Here is an 8,274-nt window from a genome sequence, read left to right on the forward strand (position 1 = left end):
AGTAGTGAAATATGAAGCAAATGTACATCGTTGCCAGTGATCGTTGTTTATATTATGTTTGTAGACAGCATTTTTTTTCAATTCGTGCATAACATTCAACGATACTGACAACACTGCAACAGCAAAAGTGGACAAAAAATAGAAAAATAAAAAAAGTGAAATATTGTGATAGCGTGATCGTTTTGACCACGGTTTTGCGAAGTTTTGTGAAATTTCTACCAGAAACTTACTGTTACGTGTTCTAAAATCTACTATAAGTGGAAGTAAATCGTGTTGGACGTCCTACGTTTATCAAGAACTGGAAAATCAAGTGATAAGTGTCCTGTATTTGCCGGTGGATTAATGAAAACAAGAACCAAAATACTCATCATACGTGTTGAAAATGACCACGAATCGTCAGATTTCGGGCATTTTCAGTAGAGAAAACTATTAAGATGGAAAAGTAATCCTATTTTTATGGCATGTTAGCAATTTGGCTGTAATTTATTGCAGGTAAGTAGCATAACCCAAGGAACAATTGGTAGCTTTTAAGATACTTACGTGTTTAATACAAGCTGCATAGCAGCAACCATTGCTGAACAAATTTTTAGTTGAATCATTAATTGAATAAAATTAATTACCGCTTATAAAAAAGCTGTTATTCCACTTGCAGTTTGTGTTTTGAATAAGAGCTGAATAAACCTCCGAAAATGCAAATATAGTAGCTTTTGTTCTACAACACATAAGAAGTTTAACAATTGACTGATTAAAAGCTTTTATAGGTTGTAGCCATCATTTTAGTAGAATATTGAACATTTGATTAACAACAAATCGTACAAAAGTTTCAGTGTCTAATACTTAAAATGTTGACCAGCATGATTAGTAACACTTATAAACAATGTGAATAACAGTACATGAGTATGCTCTTATTCAAGCAAAACATATTATGTCTTTTTATGTTATTTTCAAATGTTTCAAATGTTTTTCAAACCAAATCCAAGACGTGTATGCGATGGATGGATTAACGTAATGGACGTAATGGCGACGTAATGAATCAACGATTTAAATTTTCTTAATGTAGTGATCATTCATCATCTGCGACGTAATTGATATCGGAAAAAGTTACTAATCATAACATTTTTAATGATAATCGAAGTATAAATAATAATTTAACAATAGTTACATGAAAGTGGTTACCCAACTTACAGTCAAGTGTCACAAATAAACATACATAGTTAATTATTGTTGAATAATGGTGACAGCTGAAAAAATGCCCTACAACGAGCTGAGAAGATGGTATTTAGATCCAAATTTAAGTCAATGTTCAACATTTTTCATTGGAATGAATAATAGTAGAATCAACACTTATTAAACTTCTCCAAGGAATCTCTGCCGACTTGTCAAGATTGTTTTACTAATGAGTTGAACAAGTCATTTTTCCTTCTATTAAAGAGCCAATATTCCACCAAACAAATATAATTGTGTAAACAGATGTACAGGAGACGAACTAACGTTTTGGTTGCTTCAGCTGTTTCCATGTTTAACATGAACATGATTAAAAGCTGAATAGGTATTTTATAAAATCCTAATACAACATAGATATATCATCCTGTTGGATACAATAATAACTGATGCTTTCTCAATACAATATTCAATTATGTTTAGAAAATATTTTGAATCAGTCTTCTGACATAGGATTATTGATTGAAATATATTTTATATTTGTATACTGTTTAATAGATGGAAAAAGTACGACAAATAATCAAAATATTAACCTAGTAGAAATTTTATACATTTAATAAATGAATTTTAGTAGTAATTGAACAATTCAATTAAAGTTTTAATAAGTTAAAACTTATTATGAAATTCGATTAATCATTTCAGACTGTTTTTACTTTGTGAATAAACTTTATTTTTGACCTGCATTGCAATAAATTTTCTCACTGTGCGCTATAAATAGCCGACTGAGTTCAGCTCGCATCAGTACTGAACAGCAGCAAAAGTAATGCGCTTATTCAGTTGTTGATCAGCATAGCACATGTTGATTAGTTATTGTTGAATAGAAGCTCTAGCATGATCAATAATCAGCTACAAGAGGTTTATATTGGGCACTGGAAAGATGATTTATGAATTCAAGGATGGCGCAGATGGCAAGGTATACCGCTGACGATGGGAAGGTCTCGAGTTTGAATCCAATATCCAGGTAATTATTGAAAGTGGATATTAATTCATGGGAAAAGTATACACTGCATTTGATGTATATACAGTGTTAGTTATTTTTAGTCATTTATTTGTTTTCAATCAATTTTGTGGCAGTTGAATAAAAGCTGAGATGAATGCTTATAAAGCGATTTTGAAGTTGTAGAATAAAGTCAATATACAACGACACGCTTTATAACTTCTCCAAATTTGTGTGAACAACGCCTGAACAAAGGCTTCACTTGCAAATAATTAAAATGTTGTTAAACATGATGCTGAATTAAACTGCAATAATGTAGTTTGTTAAACTAGCGTTGTTAAATCATCAATCCTTATTAAGCTAAGTGAAACCTGAATAAACATCATTACAATATATGATTACAGTCACTAAATGATAAGAAGCTTAATAATTTCGCCAGATTTGCTTGAACAATGTGTGCGTAGCAGCTGCAAAGTAATATAATAAAGCAACTATTCAGTATGTAGTTGTGAAAAATTGCTTAATAAATGATTATAAAATAAGCAAATGTTTCTTGGGAATTTGAGAAAAAGTGTGCACCGCTGGCTGAATTTCTCGGTATGCGTGAGGAAGCCATATCCCCTGCCATGACAGGGATTCTTTCCTATATGTCCTTAAGTTCTCACCCAGGGCACTTTTCGGGTCTCATTTGGGTCTCAAAACAACTGTTTAATGTGAAACAGCTTGGAACCAAAATTCAAGAATGTACCGAAACTTTGAAGGCACAAATCTCGCGAAAGAAGTATCAGTGTAAAATTTCTATGTTAGCTTTGTGCACTAGCAGAAAGCATAAAGTAAGAAGATTGACTTTGTACGTTAATTATTTTAGCGGATTAGTGCCTTTGAAATCGTGAGTAGGGGCGCAAGCCGGCCATTGTGTCTGTCATGCTTGGATTCCGTGTTGTGTCACCTTAACCCGTATAGGTTTGAGTGAAAGAAAAACAATTGAAACTCTCACCGCTCAGCGAATACCATGACCCCACAGTTATGGATCAAATAGTGTGGAGTCCAACCTATAAAATTCAATGAAACGACATGGAAAACGAAACATTGTAATTTAAAAGCACGAATTGAATCGTTCCAAATTGGAACTTTGGTTAGTAAACTGTTTTGAGTGTAACACAATAGTATACAAACTTACTTTATCGATTATCGATTTATCGTGTTTCGCAGACGAAATTCTACACATTTTGCTCTTAACCAACTCGTTTTTTCACTTTTAGAACGTTTGATTTCCGGATTTACAAAACGACGAAAGTAAGATTTTCAACTTTCGCAACCTAACCACTACTTTCGCCGCTCCGCTGTATAGAGCTTAGTGACATTCCAGACTCGTATCTCGTCATTTCCGAGTTGGCAACAAATTGTTTGGAATTATCTTATATTTAGGGACAAAGTCATAAATAAAACTGGTTTGCTTACCTAGAAATCAAAACTTCTTTCAGAGAACTTGTGGATTGTTTGTTCTACCGCATCACTTCGACATCAAAATAGTAACCCTTATATGACAGTTAAAGTTATATGCAATCCTTGTATCTCCGCTTATACTGTACATTAGGAGTGCATATATACATTCATCGATAACGGATCTTTGTGATATATGTATATAAGCTAGCAGTTGCACGCACTTAACCTGTTTAGCATGTTGAGCGTATGGGATACAACTTGAAACGAACATGTTATCGGAAAGATTATTATTATAAGAAATTTCCGATACAATAGCCTAACTGATTTTTTTCAGTGTACCATCAGTGCACCAGTATCCGCTCATGCCCCTATTTCCGTAAAAATTGATTTTCCGTGTCAAAAACCAAAATTTTTCTCACGGATATATTCTAGCAATATTAACAACTTTCAAATTAAATCGTATGACATTATTTTCATTTGATAAAATAATTCTTTATATTGAAACCACAAGACCTCGTGAGCGGTTATTGGATCACTAGGTATATTTGTGTGTTCCAATAACCGCTCATGCAAAAAATTAAACAAAATTTCGAAGAAATGTCGATTTTAGTATACAGCTTTCTTTATTGCAGTAGTAGCTATGGTTTGACCATAAAAAATATCAGGATAAATAACGAAATTCGAAATAATGCATTTTTTAGTAAGTTCGTCACGAAATCTGTTAACCATGAGCGGAAATAGGAACACTTAGATGCAGTAACAAATGCAATTTAATATATTTTTCATGAAAGTTTTTCAAATTCTTTTTATTTTGCCGCTGATTACCTATAGTTGGAGCTACATTGTGACATAAAAATAGTATTGATGGAATTATTGATGGAAACCATATTAGCCATGATTTGTATGTGTGCTATCTTTCTCGCCAGATACAGCAATGTTGCCTGTTCAGAAAACAAATGTTGAAGAATTTCCAATTTGATAAAAATCAATTACTAATTACTGACTTGTCCGATTTGAATACGGTCTTCGGTAAAGTTGTAGCTGATTATTGTATCTCACAGTATCAACACAGTTCTAATCCCCAAGAGCACATGGGCAAACACTATGACCGATTGAATGAATTGCTTGCTTTTCCCATAGTAATTCCCATATAAACTTTAAAGGGCTTGTGCAGTTTCAGTTTTCATCCAAATGAGCTCAAATTTTGGGAGGACACTCAGAATTTGATCTAGAATCGCATGAGCGGTGTGGAGCAAAAACGATTTTTTGAACCACTCAAATCAGCATAGCTCTATCCAACAAAAGCACATGGGCAAACACTATGACCGATTGAATGAAATGCTTGTATTTCCCATTCTAATTCCCATACAAACTTTGAAGGGCTTGTGCAGTCTCAGTTTTCATCCAAATGAGCTCAAATTTTGATCTAGATTCGCATGAGCGGTGTGGAGTAAAACGATTTTTTGAACCACCCTACTAAATATGCCTAACATGCTGCATTTTATTTATTATCAAAAATATATTCATTGCACGAAACCGCGGGCTGAAAGTCTCGTGAATAAAGCTAATAATAATAATCCTTTGCACGAAACATTGTTTTTTAACAGAAAATTCAATAAAAACAAACTACCGCAATTATTTTTTGCTCACTTTGGGAATGCATACTGCAAAAAAAAGAAAAGAAATCTAAAAAAGTTGTAGTTTTCTCATTTTTTTAAACAAATTGCGTTATTTAAGTAAGTTTTAGAAGATTCAACATATAATCCAAGATTATTACAGTGGCTGTACGTAGCTACAGTGGCTCAATTTCATTTTCGTACGGGGCACTGTTTTCATATCAAGTTGGTATAAAACTATTAAATGGTGCATGGACTTCGATATACTTTATCAATAATGAAGGTTATAGGTGTCATCTATTGTTTGGCAATGGCAAACTGTATTCATTTGCTTAAATCTTTGGAATAATGGAAAAGTATTGAGATTGTGTCTATAATTGACCCAATTCCATATTCGTACACCTAACAAAAAAGAAATATACAGCATTCAAAACTAATTTTTAATGAACTAGATGACTACTTAAGCTCTTCGTTGTGTTGTTCAGATGCAGTAGAATACATTTGGAAAATTTATAAACGGATATATTTGAAACTTAAGTAAATTTAAGAAAAATACCAGTTTTCCCATGTTTTTTGCTAAAATTTTCGGTAAGTCGAACAATAAATTGCATTTTTTTCATCATCACTTCCTTAAGAATGATAATTGCGAATATTGCACAAGTTTCAAAAAATTATAATCAGTTTTAGAGTAGCTAAGAGTGGATATCGACAACTTATACTTTTGAATCTTAGGTGATATAATATTTATAACAAATCCAAAACCAAAAATTTTAGTCAATTTCTTTATGTTTGTCTCCTAAATGTATATACATAATCCATAGTTAATGTTCCTATCAAAACATTGCGTAATTATCATTTTTAATTTACATTTTACTACCAAACATGATTATAGAGATTTATAGAATAAATATTATTGCCATAACCGCAACACAAACGTGTTTTTAAAATGATGAAAACAACAGGATATATTCTATTAAATAGTGTATCAATGCTTTCTGCTCATTCAAGTTATTTTGTATTTTTCTTATAAAATCAATAAATTGCAAAATAGGGTGCTATTTTGAATATAATTTGAATATTATTTCAAAGATAATTGAATATTACGATGACATCAATTATGTGGAGGTATGTACAGCGTAGTTTAGGGTACTTTATTGTAAAACGAAGTTCGTAGTTCAAATTATTTTTACAGACAAATTCGAAATTAACATTTACCTGTTGTTTGGAATGAAAATTTGGTTTACATTGATTAAAAATATCATTTTAGAAGAGTTTTGAACTTATGGCACAACAATTTTCTGAACTCAAAAGGGATAAAATCTGTTTATGATTTCTGTAAAGAGTATATATTTCAACTTAATTTCTATCAGAGCTTACGAGTATAATCTATAGATTGGATCCAATGACAAAAATAAACGTAATTGTTCGAATTATTGGATTTTATAGCAAAAATCATTGGAAAACTGGCCTTTGTCATAATCTTACCTAAATTTTATATATGTCCACTAATAAATTGTCCAAATGTATTTCACTACATCTGAACATCATAATAAAGCACTTCAGTAATCAAATAGAGCTTCTAAATTTAGTTTTGAACGTTGTGCGTTTGAATTTTGGTAGGTGTACGAATATGGAATTGGGTGAATTTTAGACATCAATTCAATACTTTTCTATTAATCCAAAGATGAATGTAAATGGAAACATTTTGTGATTGGCAAACAATAGATGACACCTATTACCTTCAATGTGGATAAAGTATTTGTAGCTCAATACTTCATTTAATAGTTTTTTACTAACTTGATGTGGAATCAGTATCCTGTACGAATATGAAATTGAGCCACTGTATCTCGAATTTTATACTCTACCACAATATTAAGATTACCGCAATAATGGGACGGTTTACCCTACTTACATATTAGATTAAATCCATGAGAAAACTAACGATATAAACATGGATTACTGAAAAAATGCTTTGAAACTTACCAGTACGTATTAAGTTTCTTAGGAACAATTTTACAGGATTTTATCCGATCAAAGTAGGCCGAAGTACACCCCCTTCCACCTGTTTGTTCAACCGCCAAGTTTTGACCGGTCTCGTCTGCAAAGATTAGATAAGGGTAGTAATGGTGACTTTTAAATAATTGCATAACATACCACATACCCTCTGAAGTATTATCAACCCTTGCTTACGACAGCAAACACTTATTCAATGCATAGTTCCGAAATAACTATATTAAAACAATTTTAATTTTAATATCACATAATAATCACTGAACCGCAGAAGCAGTGTTTACAAACACATCAACGGGCTGACCTCCAGGTTCCGTCAATTGACAGTGGCGTAAAATAGGGTGCACCTCATTCACTCCAAAGTTAAACAAGTAAGAAATTTCATAAAACTTTTAGTTTCCTATTCCATACTCTTTTTGGTTCTCAAATGCCATTAAGTTTTGATTTCTATTTATTTACCGTTTCTCAAATAATCTCACCCATATGAGATTTAAATAAGCGCTCTTAAAAATTATTGCCTGTAAATTCATAATTACGAATGAATTTCATAAAAGAACGCTTGTGATTTGATTTCTTGACTGGTTCGACTGATATTCATATGTAATTCTGGTCATCATCATTAACTATCTTATGAATGTTAATACTTTTTCTTTCTCAATTTTGAAGAATGTTTATTGAATAATGGTCATAAACCTATGGATTTCATAATTGATATCAATGCTTTTTCATAAGAGTATCTTATGATATTTTATCAATTCATATTATTATGATCGATGGAAGTTCATAAATTTGTATTGTGAGTCTAAAATAATGAGTATTGTTTCATAAGTCTGTTATGGAAATATTTTAGATTCTCGAACTAAAAAGCAATATACTTTTTATGTCGTTATTCCATAAGAAAATCGTGTGTCCCTCATACGTCCCTTCTTCTCAGTGAAGAATCAAGAAATTGCAGCAAGCATTCATTTGCGCCCTTATAGTTTAAACATTTTATGATGTTCGAACGTTGTTTTGTTCTAGTGTAGCTGTCATTTGACGCTTGTG

General features: G+C 31.8%; 1 protein-coding gene across 1 annotated transcript in view; it reads right to left on the reverse strand.

Annotated features, from left to right (window-relative positions):
• The window catches only part of LOC5580129 (trimeric intracellular cation channel type 1B.1), a 34,140-nt gene extending 26,608 nt beyond the window's left edge, over positions 1–7,532 (reverse strand). Inside the window, exons 1-2 of the mRNA XM_001655215.2 lie at positions 7,382–7,532; positions 7,204–7,318 (exon numbers count right to left, since the gene is read on the reverse strand). The gene's annotated coding sequence lies outside the window, so the exon portion shown is untranslated. The remainder of the gene's footprint in view (positions 1–7,203; positions 7,319–7,381) is intronic.
• Between the last annotated feature and the right edge of the window lie 742 nt (positions 7,533–8,274).

Source organism: Aedes aegypti, chromosome 1, assembly GCF_002204515.2.
Source record: "Aedes aegypti strain LVP_AGWG chromosome 1, AaegL5.0 Primary Assembly, whole genome shotgun sequence".
NCBI classification, from domain to species: Eukaryota; Metazoa; Arthropoda; class Insecta; order Diptera; family Culicidae; genus Aedes; species Aedes aegypti.